Source organism: Cebus imitator, unplaced genomic scaffold (assembly GCF_001604975.1).
Source record: "Cebus imitator isolate Cc_AM_T3 unplaced genomic scaffold, Cebus_imitator-1.0 Scaffold255, whole genome shotgun sequence".
NCBI lineage: Eukaryota > Metazoa > Chordata > Mammalia > Primates > Cebidae > Cebus > Cebus imitator.
Genome location: NW_016107570.1, coordinates 3,054,898 through 3,062,530, shown reverse-complemented (window position 1 = coordinate 3,062,530; position 7,633 = coordinate 3,054,898). Strand labels below are relative to the sequence as shown.

Below are 7,633 nucleotides of genomic sequence, written 5' to 3'. Positions count from 1 at the left end.
GAACAGAGCCTAGTATATACCAGTATTCAATAAATGTTTACTGAAAATATGAATACATGCATATCTAGGAGGACAAATCCCCCTTCCTATTCTTATTTTAACTTTATATATTTATTTTTGGTTGGCCAAATAATTATATCAGCTTTTGGTTTTTCAAGTCCTTAAGAAGGCTTTGCTACTTAACACAGAAATATTCCTTTCTTCCACTTTTCTTGCAGTAGTGGGAATAGAACTTTTCTTCTTTTCTTTTTTACTTCTATTCATGTTCATTTGGATTTCTCTCTGATTTTTAAGGGAGTAGCCAACTATTTTCAATTCAGTCCACCTTTTCAATGGATTCTGTTACTCTTAAAAAAAAAAAAAAAAAAAGCCTGCTCTAAGTTAAATACAAAATTTTCACACAGCCAAATATCATGGCATTTACCTGTTAGTAAATAAATTTCTGAATATAGGTGACTGTAGAAGGCAAGATGAGGACAGAAGACAAAGTGGATGTTTTAACTTCTGAATGAGCAGACTCAGTTTCTACCTGATGGCAGCAATTTGGGACATAAACCTGTTTCCTCAGCCCCAAGGCAGTTCTGGAAGTTGTCCTTATCAGAACTACTGTTTCAGAGTACCATATTGTACATAAATCGTTCTAGGGGAAAAAACAGCTCTTATTTCTTTGTCTCTTTGCTAACTAACATTTAGAGAATGGGAAATGCTCAAACTCTGCTGCCTTTCCTTCTGGCCCCAACATTCACCTTCAGAGCCTTCCCTACACAGAAAGTGTATTTATCTTTAAAGTAATTCCTTGGACCTTATTCTGAGGGTATATGCCCTGGCTACCCCCTGCTCAATGTTGAGAACAGTGGACAGAAAATCTACAGGCCCAGCTCCTTGGAATGTAAACCTTTATTTAATTATCTTGATGACTGTCCTAGAACCCTTTTAGTATCTGTGTTTCACTATAACATGGAGTTTCCCTAGTACAGGAGTTCTCAAACTTTATGTGCATCAGAATCATCTGAAAGGCTTGTTAAAATCTAGATCCTTGGATTCCACTCACAGAATTTTAGATTTGTGGATCAGGAGTAAGATTTAAGAATTTTCATTTCCATCAAGTTCCCAGGTGATGATGCTACTGTTGGTCCAGAAACCACCCTTTAAGAACTCCTGCTTTAGAGTTTTATTGTGAAGAACAGGTCTTATCTGTAGAGTAGCTTTTCTCATTTTGGCTTTGAGCTATAGTTTTTTCTCCACTTTCCATCTTCCTGTACTTTATCAATATATGGTACACTAATAGTATTTATTTTGTTTGTTTTGGGGCAGATTTTATTCTTTCAAACTACTCTTTCTATTTTTCCGTAGGCATTGGAAACAGGAGAGGAGAGAGACACATACACTTCATTTCTCTTGTGATCTAATCTCCCTTTGTGACTTCATCTCATTCCTTTACACTTAAGACTTTTTATTCTGTATTATCTCTAGTATTTAAGTGGTTAAAGGTCACCAATTGCAATTTATTTTAGAGTGATAATTTAACTTTGTTTTTCCAAATAGTTAAGCATTTGTCCTAGACCATTTGTTCAATAATCTTTTTTTCTCACTGATTTGTAATGCCACCTTTAATATATAATAAGTTTGCATCTATACTGCGGTCGATTTCTGGACTATCAAATCCATGAAATTGATCTTCCTGCCAATTCTTTTGTCAGTAGCATACTGCTTTCATTATTGATGTTGTATTATCTGGTAGGCAAGTTTCTTCCATTAGTCTTTATTTTCAACATATCCTTGGTTATTTTTACCCTTTATCACTTTGCCACACCCCCATCTCCCCATCTATCTTGGATTTTTAATGAAGATTCCATAAGTCTATTAAGCATTTTGTGAAAGCTTGGTATCACTTTTTCAATGCAAAAATATACCAATTTACTCAATATTTCTTTTATATATCTCTAACTTTTCTAGTGTTCTACAAAAAGGTCACACACTTCCCTATTTTGTCTTTTTTGTTGAAATTATGAAATGGGACTATATTTTTCATTGCAGTTTCTTATTCTCATTTTGAGAGAGTTTTGGGGCAGAGTAGAAGGAACAATTTCAAGAAGGGTTTTTTAAAAATAAGAGAATTTGAGGTGAATTGGGAGTTTTGGCTCATGAAAGTGAGTTTTATTTTTGATTTCTATATCTTTGAATTAGTGGCAATGCTTGGTGTTTCTTGACTTAGAATCCAAGATAATATGTTTGCATTATGCTAAAATATTATAATCAAACAAAAAATGTTAAACATCTAATAATAACAGAAATGTAATTCATAACTGAACTGTCCTTTAGTAGCTGCGGATGATGCAGTTCAGTAAGTGTACAATTAGGCAGATGTCCTCTTTTTATTTTATCTAAGGCAAGTTCACTCAGTGCCAAGGCCTTACCAGAATATGTCAGCTCCTCAACAATCTTCTTTAATTTAGCTGATATTCCCAAATGATCTTTCCAAATTTGAATGATGTTTTGCATATTGCCTTTAGTTCACAAAACAGAATGTATTCTTCAAGTAATAAAATCTTATTCTGGTACTAAAATTCAGTCAGGCATGCTCTGAATATATGCTGACATGAAAATGCTGCTTCATAATCCAGGGGGATATATAAAAATCAAAGAAAAAACTATCTTGGAAAAGAAGCTTACTTAGAAAGTTCAACAACCATAAGTTAAAAAAAAAAAAAAAAAAAAAAAAAAAAAAAAAAAAAAAAAGAAAGAAAGAAAAAGAAAAAAGGAAACAAAACCCCAAAGCCTGAAGTATTCATCAAATCTAACGCATATCATTAGATCTAAGACACCATCTATAATAAGGCATGCCATTGTTTCATGTACCCCGATGAAAGGAACAGATTCTACCATACAAATTATAGATCATAAAACTCATCCCAATTTTAGAGATTTTAAAATTGGGGGGGAAATGTGTTTTTTAGAATTATTTGTATATGTTATACTGCTTTGGACTGTAATCAACAGAAACTTGATTCACAAATGGATTGGATCACATACCTAGAAACCAGTAAAAAAGGCTGGCTTCAGTACTATACTCTCATGGCAGAAGGTAAATGGGAGCTGGTGTGTGCAGAGGTCACATGCCATGAGAGGAAGCAAGAAAGAGAAGGTAGGTGCAAGGCTTCTTTTAACAACCAGCTCTCATGGGAACTAATAGAGGGAGCACTCACTGCCCTCTTTCCCAGGGTGACATTAATCCATCTCATGAAGGACTTGCCCCCATGACCAAAACACCTCCCCTTAAGCCCCACCTCCAACATGGGGATCAAATTTCAACATGAGGTTTAGAGGGGCAAACATCCAAACTATAGCAAAAAGGATATCCTTACTGGTTCATAATCTTAGTGGGGAAGTTTCTAGTTTCTCACGATTAAATATGATGTTAGCTGTAAGTTTTTTGCAGGTATTCCTTATCAGGAAGTTCCCCTCTATTTCTAATTTACTGAGAGTTTTTACCATGAATAGGTGATGAATTTTGTCAAATGCTTTTTCTGCATCTATTGAAAAGATTATGTGATATTTCTTCTTTAGCCTGTTGATGTAATAGATTACATCAATTGATTTTCAAATGTTAGCCTTGCATACCTAGAATAAGTTCTACTTAGTGTGTTGTATAATTTTTTTATGTTGAATTCCTCTTGTTAGTATTTTGCATCTGTGCTCATAAGAGATATTGGTCTGTAGCTTTTTTTTTTTTTTTTATAACGTCTGTCTGGTTTTGGTATTAAGGTAATACTGGCCTCATAGAGAGCTAGGAGATATTTCTTCTGCTCTGTCTTCTGAAATAAACTATAGATAATTGGTATTTTTTCCTTAAATATTTGATAGAACTCACCTGTGAATCCATCTGGGTGTGGTGCTTTCTGTTTTGGAAAGTTATGAATTTCTTTACTACATATAGGCATATTCAAATTGCTTATTTCTTCTTGCGTACGTTTCAGAAGATTGTGTCTTTTAAGGATTGGTTCCTTTCACCTAGATTATCAAATTTGTAAGCATAGAGTTACTGATAGTATTCTCTTATTACTCTTTTAATGTCCATGGGATTTGTAGTGATGTTCCCTCTTTTATTTCTGGTACTAGTAATTTGTGTCCTTTCTCTTTTTTCTTAGCCTGGCTCAAAACTTAGAAATTTTATTAATTTTTTTCAAAGAAACAGCCTATAATTTTGTTGATTTTATCAATTGAGTCCCTGTTCCCAAATTCATTGATATGTGCTCTCATTTTTATTACTTTTTTTGTTTATTTTGGACTTAATTTGATCTTTCTTTTAAAGTTTCCTAAGGAAACTTAAATTACTGGCTTTAGATTTTTCTTATTTCCTGATATATGCATTCAATGCTCTAAATTTCCCTTCAAGCACTGCTTCTGCTGTATCCCACAAATTTTGATAAGTAGTTTTAAATTTTTCATTTTTTTTTTTTTTGAGACGGAGTTTCGCTCTTGTTACCGAGGCTGGAGTGCAATGGCACGATCTCGGCTCACCACAACCTCTGCCTCCTGGGTTCAGGCAATTCTCCTGCCTCAGCCTCCTGAGTAGCTGGGATTACAGGCACGTGCCACCATGCCCAGCTGATTTTTTGTAGTTTTTTAGTAGAGACGGGGTTTCACCGTGTTGACCAGGATGGTCTCGATCTCTTGACCTCGTGATCCACCTGCCTCGGCCTCCCAAAGTGCTGGGATAATAGGCGTGAGCCACCGCGCCCAGCCTTAAATTTTTCATTTAATTCAAAATGTTTTAACTTCTCTTGAGATTTCTTCTTAAATCCATGTGTTACTATGAAGTGTGTTGTTTAATCTCCAAGTATTTGGAGATTTTACAGCTTTCTTTCAGTTATTGATTTCTAGTTTAATTCCATTGTCGTTTGAAAGCAGACATTATATGATTTCTATTTTTTTTTAATTTGTTAAGGTGTATTTTATGGCCCAGAATGTGGACTATCTTAGTAAATGTTCAATGTGAGAAGAATGTGTATTCTAGTATTGTAGAATAAAGTAGTCTACAGATATCAATTATGTCCAGTTGATTGATGGTGTTATTGAGTTGTGTCATTACTAATTTTCTGCCTGCTGTAATTGTCTATTTCTGATATAGAGGTGTTGAAGTCTCTGACTATTATAGTGGATTTATCCATTCCTTCTTTTAGTTCTAGCCTCACATATTTTGACCCTCTGTTGTTAGGTGCATACACATTAAAGATTGCAATGTCTTTTTGGAGATTGACCCCTTTATCATGATGTAGTATCCATCTTTATGCCTGATAACTTTCCATGCTCTGAAGTCTGCTCTGTGTAAAATTAATATAGGTACTCTAACTTTCTTTCAATTTGTGTTAACATAGTATATCTTTTTCTACCCCTTTTCTTTTAATTTATATGTGTCTTTATTTTTAAGGAGGGTTTCTTATAGACAACATAAAAGTGTATATGGTTTTTTGAAACACTCAGACAATCTTTATTAATGCGTGCATTTACCATTCACGTTTGAAGTGGCTATATAGTTGGATTAACATATACCATATTTGTTACTGTTTTCTATGTGTTGCCTTTGTTCTTTGTTCCTATTCTTTCACTCTCTTATCATCTCAGTTAAGCATTTTATATTATTCAATTTTCTTTTCCTTTTTAGCACTTCAGTTATACTTTCCTTTTTACTCATTTTTGGTGGTTATCCTAGAGTTTGCAACATAAGTTTATAGCTAATCCAAGTCCACATTCAGAAAACCCTGTACCCCTTCACAGGTAGTGTGAATACATTATAACACCAAAATAATTCTTATTTCTCCCTCCCATTTCTTATATCATTGCTGTCATTCATTTTACATAAACATACATAAATTTATTTATACACACATAAGGATACCTAAACAAATGCATTGTTGCTATCATTAATTTGGACAATGTGTTATCTATTATATCAATTAGAAATAAGAAAAATAATTTTTTTATTTTACCTTCACTTATTTCTTCTCTGATGCTTGCTTTCTTTATTTGGATCTAAGTTATTGAACTATATAGAAAGTCTTTTAACATTTTGTTCAAGGCATGTCTACAGACAATAAACTCTCTCAATTTTTGTTTGTCTAAAACATCTTTATTTTTCTTTCTCTGTTGAAGAATAATTTCACAGAGTACAGCATTCTAAGGTGATGTCTTTTTTCTGTCAAAACTTTAAATATGTCACTCTACTCTTTTTGCTTACATGGTTTCTCAGGAGAAATCTGATGTAATTCTTATCTTTGCTTCCCTATAGGTAAGGTATTTATTTTCTCTGGCTTTCTTTCTTTTAAGAATTCGTCTTTACCTTTGATTTTTTGTAGTTTAAAAAAGATGGCGGCCTCCGTGTGCGGCGGGTTGCTGGGGCCAGGGTGTTGTCCTGTAGCCGAGAGCTGCCTTGCACTTGGTGAGCCCTGCACACCTCCGCAGTCTGCGCCAGGAGACCCAAGTCCCCGTAAGCAAGGGAGACAAGCCAGTGACCTACGAGGAGGCACACCCGCCGCACTAGATCGCCCACCGTAAGGGCTGGCTGTCACTGCACACAGGTAACTTGGATGGGGAGGACCATGCGGCAGAGCGAACAGTGGAGGATATTTTCCTTCGCAAGTTTATGTGGGGTACCTTCCCCAGGCTGCCTGGCTGACCAGCTGGTTATAAAGCGCCGGGCTAACCAGTTGGAGATCTGTGCCCTGGTCCTGAGGCAGTTGCCTGCACACAAATTCTACTTCCTTGTGGGCTATAGTGAAACTTTGCTGTCCCACTTTTTCAAATGTCCTGTGTGACTCCATCTCCAAACTGTGCCGTCAAAGGTGGTATACAAGTATATCTACGATGATCCCCTTTTTTTGCATCAAGCTGTAGCCTGCAGAGAATGGAAATGTGGGAAAGGAACGTACGTGAGGAAATGCATCCCCTCAGAGGACAGAGGCATGGTCTCACCTGCTTTTAATGAAGACCCTCTATGTTGATTTAAAAAAAAAAAAAAAAAAGATGTTCCCAGATGTCGTTTTTCTTGACATTTATCCTGCTTGGTGTTCTCTGAGCTTCCTGGAGCTGTTGCGGCAATTGACATTAATTTGAGGAAAATGCTCAGTCATCATTTCTTCCAAGTATTTCTTCTATTCTTTTTTTTTTTTTTCCTTTTCCTGGAATCTTCACTGCACCATGTTACACTGTTCAGAGTTGTCCCACAGTCCTTGGATAGTCTCTCTTTTTTTCTTTCATTCTTTTTCTTTTTTGCTTTTCAGTTTGGGAGGCTTCTATTAAGATATCAGCATGCTCAGAGATTCTTTCTTTAGCCATGTCTAATCTACTAATAAGGCCATCAAAGGCATTTTAAATTTCTGGACAGTGTTTTTGATCTCTAGCATTTCTTTTGGGTTCTTTCTTAGAACTTCCATCTCTGCCTACCTTGCCCATCTGTTCTTGCATGGCATCTATTTTATTCATTCTATCCCTCTCATATTCCATTTTTGTTGCTATTACAGAAGGCCACAGACTGGCTACTTTATGAAGAAAAGAGATTTAGTTGGCTCATGAGTCTGGAAGCTGGAAAGTCCAACGACATCATCCCAGCATTTGCTTGGCCATCTGATGGGAG

At 35.6% G+C, this 7,633-nt stretch overlaps 1 pseudogene; it reads left to right on the top strand.

Moving 5' to 3' along the window:
* The first annotated feature begins 6,366 nt into the window (after positions 1 to 6,366).
* On the top strand, positions 6,367 to 7,001 carry LOC108283067 (annotated as a pseudogene).
* The last annotated feature ends 632 nt before the right edge of the window (positions 7,002 to 7,633 follow it).